Source organism: Microtus ochrogaster, chromosome 1 (assembly GCF_000317375.1).
Source record: "Microtus ochrogaster isolate Prairie Vole_2 chromosome 1, MicOch1.0, whole genome shotgun sequence".
Lineage (NCBI taxonomy): Eukaryota > Metazoa > Chordata > Mammalia > Rodentia > Cricetidae > Microtus > Microtus ochrogaster.
The window spans coordinates 62827482-62847321 of record NC_022009.1 but is presented as its reverse complement, the minus strand read 5'-3'; the positions used below and the strand labels follow the sequence as shown (position 1 = coordinate 62847321).

The following is a 19840-nucleotide window of genomic DNA, read 5'->3' as shown; positions in this document are numbered from 1 at the left end:
TGGTATGGCTGGTTGAGTCACACAGTTGACCCTTTGGTCCATTCATCTTTACTAGCAAGTGTTCACTGACAGGAGTCATTGCTCTGGCTCAGGTATCTGGTTTCTGATACATGACCTACACTGGGGACTCACTGGGGCTCCTCTTGAATATTCTATTTTTGTCCTGTGTCTTGGAGATCCTGCTTTTTTTGTATCTGTAGGCTAGTCACATGCTCCAACAGTTCACCTAGGAAGCACACTAGAGCTGACCCTGTGGTCAGGAAGCAGATGAGCCAACCCTGAGGGCATGAGAGCTGACCTCACCCCCACTCTGCCATGTGGCAGCATGGGTGAGGAAAGGATGGCCACCCTCCCATCTCTTGCCACCTGTGGAAGGCAAAAGAGCTGGTCCTGAAGTCATGAAAGAGAGAGAACTAGCCCTGCCCTACACCAACTATAATACACACAAAAGCTGTCTTTGCACCTCACCTAGGCAGCACACTACAATTTATCCTGTTGTTGAGGACTGATGTGAGCCAGGCCTGAAGACATGAAAGCAGGAGATCTGACCTTTCCTCTCCTTGTATGCACCCTACAGCAATCTGGGGAGAGGGTCATGCACCTTGCCTTGGCCCTGGTGACATGAGTAAGAAGGACCCAGATCTGAGGGCCTGAGAGCGGGAGAAGTGGCCCTGCTCCTTGCTGTAGGCTGCACTGGGTATAAGCTCGCCAAGGAAGGGCTTGAGAGTTCAACCACATAGTAACAATGAGAGAAAGCTAGTGAGCTGACCAGCCCAGCTACCACTCGGGTTTAGAACCAGGGCGACGAGTTGACCCAACACAACATTTACTGGATTATTTGATTTCTCAGTGTCTTGTCTCTTGAGTTCTTTATATATTTTGGAGATCAATCTTCTGTTTGATATGAAGTTGGTGAAGAACTTTTCCCATTCTGTAGGCTGCCTTTTTGTCCTATTGACAGTGTCCTTTGTAGGATTTGAAGTTCTTGTCATATATGAATGACAGTTTATGCTGGAGAGGATGTGGAACAAGGGAAACACTTCTCCACTGCTGGTAGGAGTGTAAACTTGTACAGTCACATTAGAAATCAATATGGTGTTTTTCAGAGAACTGGGAATTTATCTACTTTGAAGTCTACCCATACCACTTTTGGGTATATAAATACCCAAAGTATGCTCAGTCACAAGGACATTTGCTCAATTATATTCATAGCAATTTTATTCATAATAGCCAACACTTGGAAACAACCTAGATGCCCTAGAAAATGTAATACATTTACACAATGGATTATTACTCAACTATTTAAAAAATTAATTTTTCTGGCAAATGGTAGAACTAGAAAACGTCATGCTGAGTGAGGTAACCCAAACCCCAAAAGACAAACATTGAATGTATTCACTTATTAGTGATATTAGCTGCAAAGTAACAGGCTAAAATTCATAGACCCAGAGGGGCTGGGAAAAAGGAGGGCCTAAATGAAGGACACATGGGTCTCCTGGGGAAGGAAAAATTGAAGAGATATATTGGGTGGAGATGAGAACTTGAGAGATTGGTTTAGAGCGTGATAGGAGGGATAAGAGTACTGAAAGAAAAGACTGGAAAGGAGGGGAATTTAGGGGTCAGGGAGAAACTTGATGCAAGGAAAACTCCAAGGAATTTAAAAAGCTGACCCCAGTTAAGACTCCTAACAATGGTGAGTGCATAACATGAATTAGCTATCTCCTATGACAGTGGGATTTCCAATGGAGGAACTGGGACTCCAGCTCAGACACACAATCTTTGAACTACAGGCTATCCTGTCTATGTGAAGTGCAGAAGTATTGGTGACTACCCCCACTGTCATAAGAGAGTCTCCATTCAGTAACTGATGGAAACAAATGCAGAAACCTAAGTCAACTATTAGGCCAAGCTTGGGGATCCCCCAAGAGAGGGAGGAAGGAGTTTAGGAGCTAGAAGGATCAAGGACATCACAAGGGAACCCACAGAAACAGCTAACCTGACTCATAGGAGCTAACAGAATATGGATCAACAGCCAAGGAGTCTACAGGGGACCAACCTAGACCTTCCCTACATATATATGTGTAACAGTAGTGTAGCTTTGTCTACTTGTGGAACTCCTAGCAATGGGAACAGAGGCTGTCCCTAACTCTTTGGCTGGCTTTTGGGAGCCTATTCCTCACACTGGGTTGTCTTACCCCACTTTAATACAAGGGAATGAGTTTATTTCAACCTCAACTTGATATGCCATTCTTTGTTGATGCCCATGAGAGACCTGTCCCTTTCTGAACAGAAACGGAGGAAGGGTATATTGAGGTGTGGTGGAGAGCTTGGGGAGGAGACAGGAATAGAGGAAGAGGGGAAACTGTGGTCACAATGTAAAGTAAATGAATAAATTTAATTAATAAAAAATTATAAAAAATCATAAGATACACTAGGTGATAGCACTGCACACTTTTAATTCCAACTCTTGCAAGGCAGAGGCAGGAAGACATCTATGAATTCAAGGTCAGCCTGGTCTACAGAGCAAGTTCAAAAACAACTAGGCCCACACAGAGAAACCCTGTCTCAAAAACACAAACAGACAAATAAACAACCAAAAATTATGAGGTGATCTCTTCTTACCAAGATAACAAGTTCCTTCCCTTTGAAACACTTTCTGGTCTTATTTTATTCCTTTACTTGACTTTCAAATACTATGTGGTTTATGGTCATTTTGTGCTAGTGTTTTCACTAATAGATAATAAAGTTCATAATGAGAAGACCATTGTTTAACACTTCTGGACATTCCTGAGATTTATGGCTCTTGACTAGAATATAAAATTTTTCTAATTTAAGAAAGAATTCAAAGCAGAGAAATGAAAGTTTGGAAGGGAGTAAGCAAGGTAGTATGATTTATTCAGGAAGGTATGAATAGAGAGAGAATGAGACAAGAGAAATAAGCAAGTGAAAGAATCATTATAAAGCTCTTAAGGGAAAATAACATATCATGTTTTTAACACACATATATTAGACTATTTTACTTTTAAAATTCATATCCTTAGAAAATTCTATTCTGTTTAAGTAGTTTCATATTCTCCATCAATTGAGAACATTTTGATTATGACATAAAATGACTTTAGTATTGATTCTTAGTCAGGTGAAGTCATGATTCCTGTAGGTTAAACTACTTGGGATTCAGGGTCAAGAGAGGCATTATGAACCCAGGTGTTCGATGCTTGCCTGGATAGAACATTTAAGAACCTCACCCTATGTTGAGGGATCAGGAAGGTAGCTCGGGGTTGGGGGAAGTGTGTTGTGCAAGCACAAGAACCTGAGATTAGGTTCCCAGTGTCCCTGAAAAAGCCATTGGTGGTGACCTGTACCTGTAATCCCTACACCAGAAAGTCAGAGAAATCTAGATGAAGCCTGGAACTTGCTGAGTAGCCAGAATCTGAAATAGACACTATTTTATATAGATAATTGGTGAATTCATGCAGTGCATACCCTAATGCCTACACATTTAGAAACTATTGTTTGACATTGGGCATCTCCCTTTATTGCTCTCATTGTTATTTTTTGAATTAATGTCTATTTCTGATGACTGAGATTGTGGTGACTCATAGAAAGTTTCTAGCCCTCTATCTGAGGAAATAATCACAGAAGTTTCTCAACCAGGAATGCTTCATGTCTAGGAAACATTTGCCAGTACAGACAGGGAAGTCCACCAGGAACTTAGATGTGATCAGTGTTCAGAAAAGGGTCACTGAAGTGTAATATCAGCTGGGTGAGCTCTTTAAGTGAGGAGAAGCTGGAAGGCCCTCCATGCTACCTTGTAGTGGGCCTCTCTTACCTCCTTTCCCTCCTGCCCCGAGCACAAGGACAGGTTTTCTCTGAAGTGCCTTGATCTACCCCAAAACCGAATCCATAAAAATAGAATGTAGTTACTTATGAAACTACTGCCCCCTGCCCTGAATTCCATTAATTTGAAAAGTTTAAGTTCATATCTCAGGAGGGAAGACCGAGAAAGATCATCAGACTGGGACAGATTTTGTCACAGACTGTGTTCTCTGAGTCTCTTCAGATCCTCTGAGAGTCATTTGCTGACATACAAAGTTGCTTCCATTCCCTCCCTCCCGCTCCCCACGAAGAAGGGTGTAGACGTTCGTGGATCTCACTGGGTGGTTGATCACCTGTCTGTGGTGTCTCTCTGTGTGATTTATATTTCATTGCCTGTGCATATTCAAGTGTGAGAAGCTGCCCATGTTGTGCAGGTACACATGTGTGGAAAGGTGAGGCACAACTTTCAGAGGTGCTCATCAAGTGCTGCTCACCTAGTTTTCAAAACCACTTTTTGAGACGTAGTCTCTCCCTGACCTGAAACTTACCAAGTAGCATAGGCTAGATAGTCAGTGAGCCCCAGGTATCTGCCTGCTTCTGCCTCCCCAACTCTAGGATTACAAATGTGTGCCACCATGATAGTTTATTAATGGGAGTTGTTGGGTTGAACCCGAGGTTCTCACACTTGTATGGCTTAACCAGCTTGAGCAAATGAGCTGTCTCTCCAGGCCCTTTGTATGCCCTTTTCACTATTAACATCCGTTCAGCTCAGTGAAACATATAGATGCCCTTTAAATAGGAACATACTGAATTCAGATACAAATATTATATGAGGGGAGAGGGGCATTGGGTGTGGTATGAGGTGAGGGAGCATTGGGTGGGGTATGAGGTGGGAGAGGCATTGGGTGGGGTATGGGTTGAGGGGGCATTGGGTGGGATTTGAGGTGAGAGAGGCATTGGGTGGGGTATGAGGTGAGAGGCATTGGGTGGGGTATGAGGTGAGAGGCATTGGGTGGGATATGAGGTGAAAGAGGCATGGGGGTTATGAGGTGATACAGGCACTGGGTGGAGTCTGAGCTGAGAGACACATTGTGATATGGCAGAGCACATCTGTGACAGTATTACTCTTTCACTTTGCCAGTTCCGTTTTGGAATGTCTTCCCTCTTGACAGTTCAGAAGTTCCTGAGCTCCATTTTCAGAAAGGACTCGGAGGGTCTCATCATTTTCACTTGTCAAGACTTCTCATAAAACCACATCTCACGAGGAATGCCATCTTCTGTTTTTTTATTTTTTTTTCCCACTGCTCCTCATGGCATCCCTTGCCTTAAGGCAATCATACAGATGGACACACACATTAGCCTGAAGGAAACTATTTCCCTAAAGGAGTGCTGGAGAATTTTCTTGCTCTTTGTGTTCACAAGTGCACTAATATACCCTAGCCATTTGCTTCTATTAATATAATCCTCAAATGAGATAAGCTTTCTGTCCTCATTCTGTGTGTGAGTTTAATAAAAATATTCTTTCTACACTTTTCCTATCTTTGTCATTTTTTCAAGTATAAATATTGAATATCGACTCTGTTCAGGTGCTGTCTTAACAGAGGTATACTAGAAGGTCTGGCACCTGAGAGCCCACACTAAAGGAGATAGGCTAGTAACCATTTTCAGCAGGAAAGAGAAAGTACCTTATTAGATACAACATGCAAAGGAATTGTACAAGCTATTGCAGGGCAGCACCCCATTCCCGATGAAAGAGACTTCTGTTCGAGCATTAATTCACTTTCATATTTTCAAATGAGTTGTCAGGAGAAGAAACACCCTTTTCTTAGCGTGATTGGTCCCCTCCCCCTTTCTCTTCTTGCTTTTTTGGTTCTTACTCTGAATTCTCTGCATGACTTCCTTTTACATGCCGAAATTCCAGCTAAGGGGACATTCTTACTGATTATAATGACACATGTCTGTTTTCACAGCTGTAATCTCAGAGTTCTTAATAATACCATGTTTTAAACATTATTCTGAAATGCTGGAAGGTTTCAAGGTGATCAGAAAGTAAACATCGAGCTCATATAAAAAAATTAAGAGAACAATTATAAGACTTTCAGCAATTTGTAACTGATCATAGGCATGCCATTGAAAATCTCAAGCTCTTGAGTTAAAATGCAATTCCCCAGGGAAGCCAATTCAACTAGACATGTGTGCGTACATTAGAACCAGATGAAGGTACGGCACTGCATTGGGAAGGCAATGAGGTGGTTTGTGAGAGGCCAGAGACCAAGTGTTTGAGCATCTGTGAGCTTCTGGGGTCTTAACAGGAATCCTTTCCCCAGTGGAATGGATTTGGGGAGTTTGTATTTATGCTCATGGGCACCTCTGATATCTGAGTCTTGGAGGACTTGACCTTGCCTCCATTGTCACCATAGACAAAGCTCCAGAGCTGCAAAGTTTAAGTTGCTCTTCTACAGCTAACAAAACTGGTGAGTTCGGGCTGTTTGTGAAAGTGATGATGCCCTAAGTGGGTCTGTTCTGAAAAGTTGTTGGCCAGAAAGCTTGTATCAGAATGTTTCTTATCTTTTCATCCAACCACTGTAAACCATGCCTAAAGAGTCAAGGTTGGCAGCAGAGATGGTCCTCGAACAAGTGAATGATCTATACATTGTGGAAACTGTACACCCCTTTCCTGGCGCCTGTCCTTTCTAGGGTATCCATTCTCCTTCTGGGCTCCATGGAACCTTTGGCAGGGGGCGTGTTAATAGGCTTCCACAGCACAGATGTTATCTATTTCTTTCAGTGGAGGATTAGTTTAAATCAACTATTGGGGAAGTATAGCTGGGTATGGAGTGTCTTTTCTTTGGACCAGTGCTTCTCAACCTTTCTAATGCTGCCACCCTTTAACATAGTTCTTCATGTTGTGGTGACCCCCAGCCATAAAATTACTTGTTACTTCATACCTGTAATGGTAGTTACTACTGTTGTGAACCATGAAGTAAACACCTTGTATGCAGGCTACCTGATATGTGACCCCCGCCCCGTGCCAAGAGACAGAGATTCACGGGTTGAGAACCAATACTTTGAACAAACCAAAATCACTTCCAAGACTTGATGATTTCCACTGTAAACAGCACCGTCTCACTAAGCATCTGCTTTGTGAGCAGAACTGAGATTTAGTCTCTTTCTTTCATACTATCTATTGTCTATCAGATCTGAAGATACACTTTCATGAAAGATTCATGTTTGTTGGGGGCTGGAGAGATGGCTCAGAGGTTAAGAGCATTGCCTGCTCTTCCAAAGGTCCTGAGTTCAATTCCCAGCAACCACATGGTGGCTCACAACCATCTGTAATGAGATCTTGTGCCCTCTTCTGGCCTGCAGGCATACACACAGACAGAATACTGTATACATAATAAATAAATATTTAAAAAAAAAGATTCGTGTTTGTTTTGTTTCAGGAAGACTTGTGACCCCGAGAGATAGTGGTAATGACATTCTCTGTGGGTTAGCCTTCAAAAAAAGCAACATTAACATAAAGTTAAGGAAGTATTAACAAAAGAATTGAGCTCATAAACACTACCCTTTCCCAACGTCCTTCATGACAGCCACTGACTAAATCTGTGTGCAGCTTCATATTCCATACCTGTTTCTTCTGAGTGGGAAACATCAGTGTGTTTTCAAAATAAAGTAAGTGGGGAAAGCTGTACTTAAACCTTCACAGAATGGTATGATAAACACCTCGGCTCTCTTCAAACTTTGTTTCCACTTGAAGTAAGGTGTTTTCTTGAACAGGCATTGAAATTCTAATGGTAATCTGATATTTAAAATTAAGAAAAATTCTAAATGCTAACCAAGAATAACTTTGGAAAGGGAGGATTTATTTGACTTACAGGTTGTACAGTCACTCATGAAGGAAAGTGAGGGCAGGAATTCCAGGCAGGAACCAAAGAGCAGGAGTTGAATGAAGCAGAGGCTATGGAGAAGTGCCACACCCTGGCTTGCTTTTCATAGTTTACTGATAGGCTTTACATATAACTCAGCATCACATGTTGAGTACTGGTACCACCTCAGTGGGCTTTCTTCCCATATCAATCATTAATCTATAAAATGCCCCTATATGGCCAAATGGTTGTAGTTGCTTTCTTATTTGAGGTCCCTTCTCTTCAGATGACCTTAGGCTATTTCAAGTTGTCAAAACAACAGCAGCAACAATAGCAGCAACAACTAACAGCAGAAAAAAAATAGAATGAAGAGTCTCACTTCTATTTTTATACCCTGTCTATTCTCATTTTTCCCTTGGGTCTTGGCTGCAAGGATTAATCTTGATTAGACATGGTTATCAACAAAGAGCTGTTGTGCACAAACCGATGAAGGGCGACATAAAGCAAACAAAGGAATTTAGACTCAAAGTGACGGTGGAGGCCAAACTATTGATACCACCAGAGCAAGAGCATACGAAGATGTGAGCACATTTTAAGACAATTAGTCTGGAAACAAAGAATCGCATAGGCCATTCATAAGCATGACAGATAGAAATGATGCAGACAAAGAGACTGAGTGGGAGGCCAGTGGGGAAGCTGGCATCAAGTCAGGAACTTTCTGTGATTCCAGACATCACTCAAAACAAATTACAAGGAGAAGACTGGACTCAAACTGAGGAGACCTTTTGTAATGTGAAGCCACCCTTTCAGAAAACTGCAGAAGCAAATGTCGGCTTGCAGAGAAAACACACAAGAACTAGCTCAATCTATAAAACATGATACAGGAAAAGAGGTCTGATAAAATGAGAAGATGAAGGAATAGCTACAAGAAGAAACAGTGTTTTCTAGATTTTTTTTAAGTGTGTGCACATGTGTGAGTATAAGCACATGAGTCCAAGTGCCCATGGAAGCCAGGAGATTTCTACAGCACAAGTACCCGCTGTTACGAATTGGCTAATATGTGTTCTGGAAACCAAGCTCAAGTCCTTTGCAAGAGCAATGAGTGTTCTTAACCGCCAGCCCATCTCTCCAGCCTAAGCAGTATTATTTGTATTTGTTTAGTCTGTACATTCGTGCAGAATTATGAATGAGAGGAAAGGTGCATGAAGTAGAATTCTTGTCGGCACTGGTGTGAGCTTGGAGGGAAAGTTAACATCCCAGAGAGTGGAAATCCTGAAAATGCAGCCTTTTAACTAATGATCCTATGAACCTACAGAGTCCACAGCTAAATTAGACAGGTGTTTTTATAGACTTGGGAGTTTGGGAAGTGGTTTGATTTCTTGCTGATTTCCTTTGCAAGTCATAAGAGCTGTGAGTAAGGTAAATGAGAATATTCTTGGGTTTCCCTTCTGGAGGCAGAAGCAGCCTGTTCTTGGTTTGTTGAAAGAAGCCAAAATAAAATCACAAAGGGGCAAAGTCATGCTCATTAGTACCTTCTGGAGTCAAATTGTACAGTTACAGCTTCTCACAACAGGAAAGAGAGCCACAACTTCGATGGCTGGTGATGGAGGAGCAGAGAGTAGAAGACGGAAAGAAAGAGTACTTGCAGAACATGAGCTAAGAGAATAGATCCTCCTGCCTGGGAAGAGTCTAGTTATATACTGGCTATTTGTCTGAATGCTTTATATGTCCAGTTTCAAAGACACATAGGCTGGCCACAAGTCTGTAGAGTTGACAGTTGTGGGGTGGATGATGATCTCAAACCAACTCTCCCCAATTCAGCCAAGCAGAACCCTTCAACCACTCTTGGTAATTGTTTAGATTTTAGCTTTCCAGCACTAGACAGAGGATTATAATTAATAGGAATGTTGTCTTTGGGAGCTCAGGATTCAGGTCAAAGGTGAGAGGCATTTTTCCTTCACGAACTGTGGGAAGGAAAGTCTCTTCTAGTCTTCAGCCTTCTGAACTAGCACTGTGTGAGTGTGCATCTATGTGAGTGTGCACCTGTGATATGCGTCTGTGAGCGTCCATCTGTGTGAGTGTGCATTTGTGAGTGTTTGCATCTGTGAGTGTGCTTCTGTGAATGTTTGCATCTCTGAGTATTGGTATGAGTGTACATCTGTGAGTGGAGTGTGCATCTGTGTGAGTATGAATCAGTAAGTGTTTGCATCTGTGAGTGTGTATCTATGTGACTGTGCATCTGTGAGTGTTTGCATCTGTGTGAGTGTGGATCAGTGAGTGTTTGCAGCTGTAAGTGTGCATCTGTATGTGTGTGTATCTGTGAGTGTGTGTGCATCTGTAAGTATGTGTTCAACTATATGTGTGTGCATCTGTGAGTGTGCATCTGTGTTTACATCTGTGAGTGTGCATCTGTGGGTATGCATCTGTGAGTAAGTGTGCATCTGTATGAGTGTGCATCTGTGAGTGTATGCAGATCTGTGTGAATGTACATCTGTGAGTGTGCACATTTGTGAGTATGTGCATCTGTGTGAGTATGTGAGTGTGTGTGCATCTGTAAAGGCACACATGCATGCAGGCTTTTACCAAATTTCTCACTCTAGGACACATTTTTCTTGTTTATATCTCCCCTTTCAGTAAGCATATCTTAAAGGATGTATCCTATGCCAAGTTTCAGATGGCTATGCTTTTGAATTACCCTGATCCTGGCTCTGATGAGCTAAATATAGTGTCTATTTTTCCCCTCTTGACAAAGACCTTTACTCTTACTGAAATTATTCTCTATTTGAAAAGTCAGAATAGGATTTAGCTCAAATCTAGTTTGGACAGTTTATTTTCCTCATCTTTCCTAGTTATAGGGAATGTAATATTTGAAATACCAGTACCTATCATAAATCAAAATTGATGCAGAAGCACAGAAGGTGCAGTTTTGAAATTACTTCTTCCCCTGGTGCTCCTTAAGGGACAGATGAGACAGTAAACGGAACTTAATTTTTATCATAGGCACATCTTTCTCCCTTTCTCTGAGATGCACTTTTCTTCTCCAATCCCATCCCTCCAGCTCTGCCAATCCAGCTGCCGGTGGTAGGCCCACAGCTCTTGCCACCCTTGCTTTTCTTTGGTTCAGTGCTGGGACAGTATCACATTTTCTCTTCTTCATTTTGAAGAATACCTTTCCTTATTTCTATTATCTTTGCACCTGTCCTATTTTGTTAGTGAGCAGGAAAGCAAGTTATGGAGTACCGACTTTCCAGCATGACAGCTGTCATTCATCAGAGAGGCTGTGATCATTTGAAAGAGATCCTTGAGGTGAGGCCTGTTGACTGTTGATACTCCCTTACAGAAGGAGAAAAGGATGAGGTCACTGGTCCAGCCCCTGGGGTTCATGCTGCTCCCTCATAAACCTCCCAGCCAATTCTATGTAATTCTGCCCTCAATGAACATGGCCTCATGGCCTTATGGAATGCTAGATTATATAGACCGCAGAGGAGGATATGGACTGGCACTATGTGGGGTGAGACTTGGTGTTATGTAGCCGCTTATGATCCTATGAGAAACCCTTCACCCATGATCAGTAACTAAGTCCAATAAACAGCTTAGTTGTACAAAACGTTGGATTTTGCTGGGATTGTTTTTGCTTGTCATGGCTGCTCTATCAGAGGTAGTGAGAACATTTGTTCATGTCTCCCCAGGAAAAACGTATGCAACACAAGTCTTTAATAACAACGGTTCATCCTAAACTTGTTCTAACAACACCGACAAAAAATAAATAAATAAATAAAATAAAAACATGTCTGGGAATGTTGCAAAAGTGGGTGCCCTTGACAGAGTGGGGACAGTTACCAAGGACAGCAAGACTAGAGATATCTGACCAGACTGTAAGACATATATGAGAACATTTTAAGAATAAATGTGTAGAAAAAAAATGTGAGTAAAATATTACTACACTCAGAAACCAAGACTCCCTGAACATTGTCATGATTTTCTGTTTCCCAGGTCATGAGCACAATTTCCTGGAGTTTTGTTTTCCCTTTTGGAATATTTAGATTGTTAACAATATTACAGTAAAAACATGTGTCCTTATGCAAACAGGGATTTGAACACCATTAACTCTTAGAACCATGATCATGCAGCAACCTTGAGGAAAAATTAGCTTGACAAGATGGGGGCTGGGGAATTGGATCTTTTTTCTATTATCACTCAGGCTTTAGAAAGTAACATTGGAATTTACCCGCTATTTGGTCAAAATCGGGGTGATACATTTTTAGACAAAACCATCATTTTTTATTTATTGCTTTTATTAGCCCCTCATGGTTTCTGATTCAGGCACTCACCTATCCCTTATCTCCAAAAATAGACTAGGAAACAGTGACTTACTTTTCCTATCTTAAGGCAACCATCATGCTGATTTTGTCCTTGCTTGTTTTCTGAGTGGAACTCAATAGTGTTTGCCATCCTCTGGGTAAGGACATGTTCTACTTCCTTTGCAGATGGGTCTCCGGGAAGGCAGAAAGCTCAAAGCCTTCGCAGAGTATCAGGGTGGTAGGATTTTAGCTCCTGGAAAGGTTTCTTAGTTGTGGGAAGGATGCCCCTTCCATTCAATATGCAGACTACAACGCTACCATGTAGACTGTGTCCTGTTTTCTGTTATGTGTAATGTTCTTGCGGCAAAAAGTGGGGATATTGGGACCATGTTAGGGTGAAACTGAGGGCTTTGGTTTTAACCTCATGTTTAACCATCAGGCAGATACCAGAAAAGTGAGTAATTGTGTATCATCAGAAAAGATTACTGTGTATTTAAATTGCCAAGATCCTGCATAGCAATTTATGTCAACTCGTAAATTATAACTCTTTACTTGTCTGTCTTGCTCTAGGACTTCCCTGAGCACCCACTGATCGCAGCTTGTCACTGCCAGTCCATAGCACATTTAATCCAGGCTCAAGCCACAATGTACAACAATTTCCAAACTAGTAGGCCGAGGCCCAGGTCAGCCCTAAACGCTTTGGTCTGTATACAGTGCTGATATTTAATGAGTAAATTTCACTGATTATTCCAGTGCAGCAGAAGGCCATATACTATTGCATATGTTTTCCTCCTGTGCACCATTGTGGCCTTGAGACCCATTGAGCATAGTGGACCCTGGCAATTCTGTCCAGGGCTTGCTTTGTCCATATCTTTTGCCTGCCATGTAACAGGAGCTTATTAGAAATATTTGGTTTATGTATATATCAGTGTGGATGTATGATCATTTCTGTTACAAATATGTGCCCCCAAAAGGAATTATGAAGTGCCTTTGATAGCAGATCTTTAGTAAATGTGTATGACAATGAGGCGTTCTCTTCACATTTTTCATAAATCACAGGCAGCATAATTTGCTTTCCATCAGAGGATATTTTTGTGCTTTAAATTGTAGGATAGTAAAATCTGAGGTATAATTTTCATATGAGTGACTATGCTTGTATTGTACTGGTTAAATCTAGAGCATTATTAGATAGAAATATTAAAGAAGGTGCAGAGCACATGGATGTGTGGCGTGTGTGCCTAACAATTTATGCTTCTTCTCTACACTTACACGGTGTTCCCAGAGCAAACACAGACAATCTGTCACAACAAGGAATTATGCCACTCAATCTAACTTCACCAACAATAACTTCTTACAATGTAAAAACAGATCTTACATTTGTTCTTCATTCCAGCTTGAATACCTAATTACAGAAGAGCCCAGGAAAGGGGCTTTGTGAGCAATCCGCAGGGCGGCAGGAACTTGCTATCAGTAGCTAAGGCTGTTGTGAGCTGCTTTTGTCTTTGTGTATTTTGCAGGGCTTGGTGTGGTCCTCATTCCTCTCCTGTCTCTTCCATCAGGCCATCAGGGAATCAAAAGACAGTGACTTTCAAAAGAGGCTCCTGCTCAAGAGAATCCCATGATCTCCTAACAAGTGACTGGTCCTTCTGTGGCAGTGCAGATGACCAATGGGCTTCTTAGGTTTAAGAGATTTGTTTATGATCAGTCATACTCTGGCCAGCCTCTCAGGGCTTCTGGACATCAGCACCGTCCCTGGGGTCACTGCCAGGCACAGTTTTCTTGTTGTGTTTTGGAGATGTGAGAGAGACAGCATTGACTTAAAAGCACATATTTCATATAAAAATAGCATCTCCTCTTCCCTGTGAGCTTATGTCTCTTCTATTAATCAGAACGATTAGGGGCTGTTCTAAATAGATCGCTCTAATCAGGTAACAGTACCAGATATTGAGAAGGAAATGGATTTTCTGTGGAGAACAAGAAGGAAGCAGGAAATGACCAAGAAAAAAACATACAAATTAAATGGATAATAGATAAAGCACAGGGAATAAGTATGCTTCCATCGCCTTTGTGCTTTCAGAGAACAACTCCCTGCTATAAAGCCACAAAATGGCACAAATACAAATACATCCATTTGCCTGCTGGGATTAAATTCCTCTAATTACACAGCCCCACTTGATATGGAGGACCGCCGCATTACCTCTTGTTTTTTTCTTTTGCAATCATTGTTATATCCGTGCTCTATAATCAGTGTTCATCACAGCTAATTAGAGCCTCTTCGTCTGTTGTTCCTGAGACCTGACATTCCTGGAGTTCAACTGCAAATTCATCTGAAATATCTCTGGGCTCCCGGGAAATGAGAATGCTAGAGTTGTATTATTCCCAAATGGCTTTTTGAAATTTTAATGTATTGTGATTTTCTTTTTTTATGGAATTTAAATGATTAGGCACAGAGCAAGAAAGCAAGTCCTACTTAAAACTTTGCAGGACTGGTGGCCTGTGGTTCAGTCTAGAAGGGGCCCCGGTCTTTCTTTTTGATATGGGTGCTGTTCTTGGTTCAGATTTCATTGCATTAGAAAGAGACGCAGTGTTGATTCCTCTGTGAGGAGAGAGGTGATCGCTGAAATACCAGTTAGGTCTGAGATTCTGTCATAAGAAGGTATTCTATGTTCCTTATAACTGAAGACCTAAGGTTTCCAATTCATAGCCAGGTGTTTAACTTGGCCATCTCTCTTTCTGTTACTAAGGTGACCATAACCTTTGAAACCTTGTTAAACTGGAGGACCAAGAAGGTTGAGTCTGATGAAGCAGGACTTGGCTGATACACTCCTCCTAGACAAAGGGGTGGAGAAAAGAGCCCTTACTGGAGAAAACCACAGCGTTGACTGTATGACCCAACATTTTCCAGTAGCACTGTCTGTGCTATTCTTTTTAAATTAAACATAAATTAAAGAGAAGTGAGTATGATAATTCAATACTGTAAAAAAGAAATTACCAACCATACAAATTTGTCAGGTAACTAGTTTAGTTATCAAGTCTTTCAGAGTTATTACTTTTCATATATATTTTCACTTTTCAAAAAACAGAAAATCTCAAGGTGGGGAAAAAAAAAAGAAACCTTGTTAAAAGAGTGGACCTGAGTTAGCATCAGGCATTCTTTACAATGTGATCGCTGTGTTGTTCTGCCTCATTTTCACCATTGGTCATAGTTTATATATCTTTTCTGCTATTTGCATCATTACTGCAGGCTAAATCAATCCCAAACAAGCCAACCTGTACCAATGGGCGACTATTTAGAGTCCTCAGAAGCAGGATTCACACACAGATGATTCACACACGTACAAATACATAACTAAAGTGAAGTCTGGAGGCTTCTATAGACAGGAGCTAACTTCACAGCTTTGGTGAGTTTGTAGAGGGGGTGAAAACTCAGGGAAAAATAATGAAAGCTTTGAAGCTGGGGTGATAGTCACGCTGAGAGGCAAAGGCATCAATAAAAGCTTAAATTTATGGGGTGTCATTCTGTTGTTGTTATAAATGTTTAGAAAGAGGATTATCTTCTTAGAATCTCTGGAAAACCTGAACAAGCACTACAGGGTACTTCTGCTTTGTAGACAAGTGACAAAAGTGTATAAAGTTAGGGTTTGGAAGAAGAACTGTCTGTAATAGCAGCACCCTTCCCAGAAGGCTTCAACAATTGTGTTCGTGCCTCATCAAGAGGGGCCTCATCCCTTTGCTTGAATCTACATTTCGCTAGAGTCTCCTAAGAAACAACCAGTATGTAGCAGGAAGTGATGCTGTGGGTGTTCCCAAGGTTAGGTCAGGACTGAGGGTCCACACCCACTGGAGCATCATTTTGAGACTCTGGCCTTCTGTAGCTCTGTCAATCCATCTGTCCATGGTTGGCATGCTCTGAGATTACCGAGCTACCTACCCTAAGGAAGAGACCATCAGGAACAGCATAAGTTTAAAGGAGAGTGGGGGGGGGGTTAGAAAGAGGAGAGGGAAGAAAAGGAGAAGGAGGAGGAGGAAGAGAAGAAACCAAAGGCTAGCATCTTCTAGTACTTCCAGCTCCAGCCACAATTTGAGTTAACTGGAGAGTTAACTGGAGCTAAGACTGCCAAGACAAGCCTGTTTCTATGTCTTAACCCACAGAACCTTCCAGATAATAAAGTAATTGTAGTTTCAGTCACTGAATTTCAGGGTGATTTCCTTATACAGAGGCACTAATAGATATGTCACCAAGAAGAGCTGGAGTCAGAATTTCAACTTTGGCTCCATAGCACCTTTCTATGTCCTGGTGTATCTGGTATTTATGAACACACCTTCACACCCTTCACATGGAGATGTGCAAACAGAAAGAAAGAGAGAAAGAAAGAAAGAAAGAAAGAAAGAAAGAAAGAAAGAAGAGAAGAAAAAAGAAGAGAAAAAATTGTTCCTTTAGATCAATCTTCTGAGACTGAAGAAATATTTTCACTAAGGCTTTATCCCCCTCCATTTTAAAGTAGAAAATTAAATGAAGGAAATTAAAAGGTGGTTTTAGGAGCTCACAAACACATAGTTGTCAAGGCTGTAAAAGCTGCCTGTCCAGTGACTGGGGAGATGCATGGCACAGCACTGCAGTGATGAACTGAACGCCAACGGTATTGATGTTGTATTCATACTGGATGGAAACTGATATTTTAAATCAGACAATAATTTCTGATGAACCGGATGGGATGAGAGAAGGAAACTTTTTTTGAGGAAGAAAGCTCACATCATAGTGAGAGAAAATACAGCCTTTCCTCTTAAGTTAAAACAAATGGTTGAGTTCATGCATCCCTAGAAACCAGCAAGCTTTTGAAGATGAACTTCCAAACCAATAAAGTCTTCCTCCTTGGAAGCTGTGGGATAAACATAATGACATTTACTAAATAAGATACTGAGAATGATTGCTTACTGTCTCAGTTTCTTTATAAAATATAAATTAATAGCTGAGTTTTCCATCCAGGAATTATTTGCATTTGTCATATATTCAACTAAGAGGTTTTTCTAAATTATAAAAGGCTACTTCATGAACAAATACCTACGGGTACAATTTATCTCCTTGACATGTCTCAGGATACATCAGTACTTTGTGTAAAACACACTGCACACAAATGTCATATCTGTGACTGCCATGAGCCCATGATGCAAGACCATTTGGGAAGCTGGCCAAGAGATGACTTTGGGACCGCACATTGTGCTTCATTCTGGAGGCTTATTCGTCTTCCTCTCTCCCTCCCTCTCTCCTTCCCTCCCTTCTTCCCTCTCTCTCACCTTCCTTCCTTTCCTTCCCTTCCTTCCTCCTTTTGTTTTTGAGTGTTAGAATAGTTTGTCTTTGAAAACTGCACACACGGGTACTGCATCTTTGTCACTTCTAGCACTAACTCCTCCAGTGTCCCCACTCCCAAATTCATGACCTTGTCTTTCATCATTTTTGTTGAATCTATATACTAATGTACACATGAATATATTTATAATCTACTAATGTTTATAATAATTATAAAGATAATTTATAATCTACTACTCATGTTGTCAATATGCACATGTATCCATGACTAGCCATATGGGACTGGGCAGCCTGTGTGGGAGCTCATGGCTACAGGAGGCTGATTCTTCCTCTTTCAGCAAGCTTGATCCCTGTAACTCTTCATGTGATCGTGTAACACTATTCTACAATTGAAGTTTCTAGAATCACCATGATAATTCAGACAGTTTTATTCAACCTTTTTATGCATAATTATCCTTTGTCATTCTGATTTGTGAACTTCAATTACTACTCAGTATAAAATTCTAATGAAAATGAATACTTTATAAAGTGATATAATACAATTATATTTACATTACATCACAGTATATGACTATACTTGTGTTGTTGATAGCATACAGAAATGTAAAGGATACAGAAACGAAAAGATGAATTATTTCAACCTTAAGATATTTATTTGTTTTATGTATTGGTGAGAGACACAGAGAAAATACGGGGGCTGGGATTGCAGGTGTGAGTCACTGTATACACCATTTCTGCATGGGCCCAGGGGATCAAACTCAAGATTCTAGGAGGTCTTTGAAATGAGTGCTTTTATTCATTGCACCTCACAGCTTACTTTTACTTTTTTATATGATTTTTTTAGTTATATTGTATAATTGTGCCTGTGACTTTTCCTGATGAAAGTACAGTAAACTCAGGTGTTACATAAATCATGTCGTTCAACGGAACAACTTTTTGTGCAATAAATTGATGAGGATTATTTATAAACTGCACAAAGAATTTGAATTAAAGCAATTTGTTTTAGAAGATCACTTTACTATAAATAGAATAACATTTTAAAGGAGAATAAAAGTTTTAAGTAATTACCATTGGGAAAATGATGATACTACTTACTGGAAGTTTAGTTTATTGAACCTTCACAGGTCATCAATTTTACATAATCTATTTAATTTTTCACAAACAACTGATAGAGGAGGTATCAATGTCATTAGCCTCATTTTACAGATGCAGAATAGGGTAAACACTACATGAACTAAAGAAAAGAAAGATTTGCAATTCAGATCCAATACACATCTGACTTAGCCATTCCTCTATTACTGTGAAGAGACACCACGACCAAGGCAACACATAAAATAAATTATTTAATTAGGGCCTTGTTTACAGTTTTGGAACGTTAGTTCATAATTACTATACCAGAGATGTTGGCAGCAGGCAGGCAGGCATGGTGCTGGAGCAGTAGCTGAGAGCTTATATCTGATCAGCAAATTCCAGGCAGGAAGAGTGACCTGCACCCAGAGTGGGCTTTTGAAGTGACAGACTAAGGCTGTGCCTTCTCCAACAGGGCCACACTTCCGAATTCTTGCCAAACAGTTCCAATAATTGGGGACCAACCATTCAAATTTTGAGCATATGGCACCATTCTGACTCAAACCATCACAACGTCCTTAACTTGACTGTCACTGTAGTTAACATGCAACTGCTTATTTCATTAGACATTTTCAGTTTCAAGTAAGCTTCTAAAACATCAAATATTCTATATCTATTATAGAGTGTAGTCCTGAATGGCTTCAAACTTGTTACTCAAGTCTGAGATAACAGGAAGATTGCCACCACATTTAATTTTACACAGTGTTCAGAATTGAGTTCAAGGCTTTGTTCATGCTGATGCATTCTCTACTAGCAGGGTCTAGTAGAGCATCCTCGGCTCTAAAAGCACAAATGTATCCCAATTTCTTAAATTTATTGCATTTCTGTGTGTGTGTGTGTGTGTGTGTGTGTGTGTGTGTGTGTGTGTGCACGTGCACAGGCATATTTGTTCACTCCTAAGGGTCAGAGGACAAATTGAGGAAGTCAGTCCTTTCCTTGCTCCATGTAGGTCTTCAAGAGAAAATTCAGGTCTTCATGTGTGGTAGCAAGAGCCTTTACCTGCTAAACTGCCAATATCTTAACCAGGAACAAGTGATAACAATGTTAAGAAGATGAATAACTTTTCAAACTAGTTACTTAGTGGGATGATTTGTTGCAAGCTTTGTGATCTAGGACAAGCTTAAAGAGAGCATGCTATAGTTACAGTATTTCCATAACTTTCATTAAACTTCTTTAAAATAACAAGTAGGCTGTATTACATGGATGTAGCCTTTGTAATTGTCTCAGTCCCAGTGCATGTGTATATTTATTTAATGCAGCATTTTATGGTAGAATTCTTCTATGAACATGTATCCTGTGTTTTTCTCTTTTTTTTTCCCACAATTTTCTGCTGTGGGACAATCATCTTGTAGCCTGTAAAAATTTGTCACTTGTATTGTTTTAATACAATGCTGATTGGCCAGTAGCCAGGCAGGAAG

At 40.7% G+C, this 19840-nt stretch overlaps 1 protein-coding gene and 1 non-coding gene across 2 annotated transcripts in view; both read left to right on the top strand.

Moving 5' to 3' along the window:
• Positions 1 to 19840, top strand: part of LOC106143747 (EGF-like and EMI domain-containing protein 1) — a 649376-nt gene that overhangs the window by 378310 nt on the left and 251226 nt on the right. The gene's annotated exons all lie outside the window — the stretch shown is intronic.
• Positions 14759 to 14886, top strand: LOC113456897. Its single transcript, XR_003377629.1, has one exon.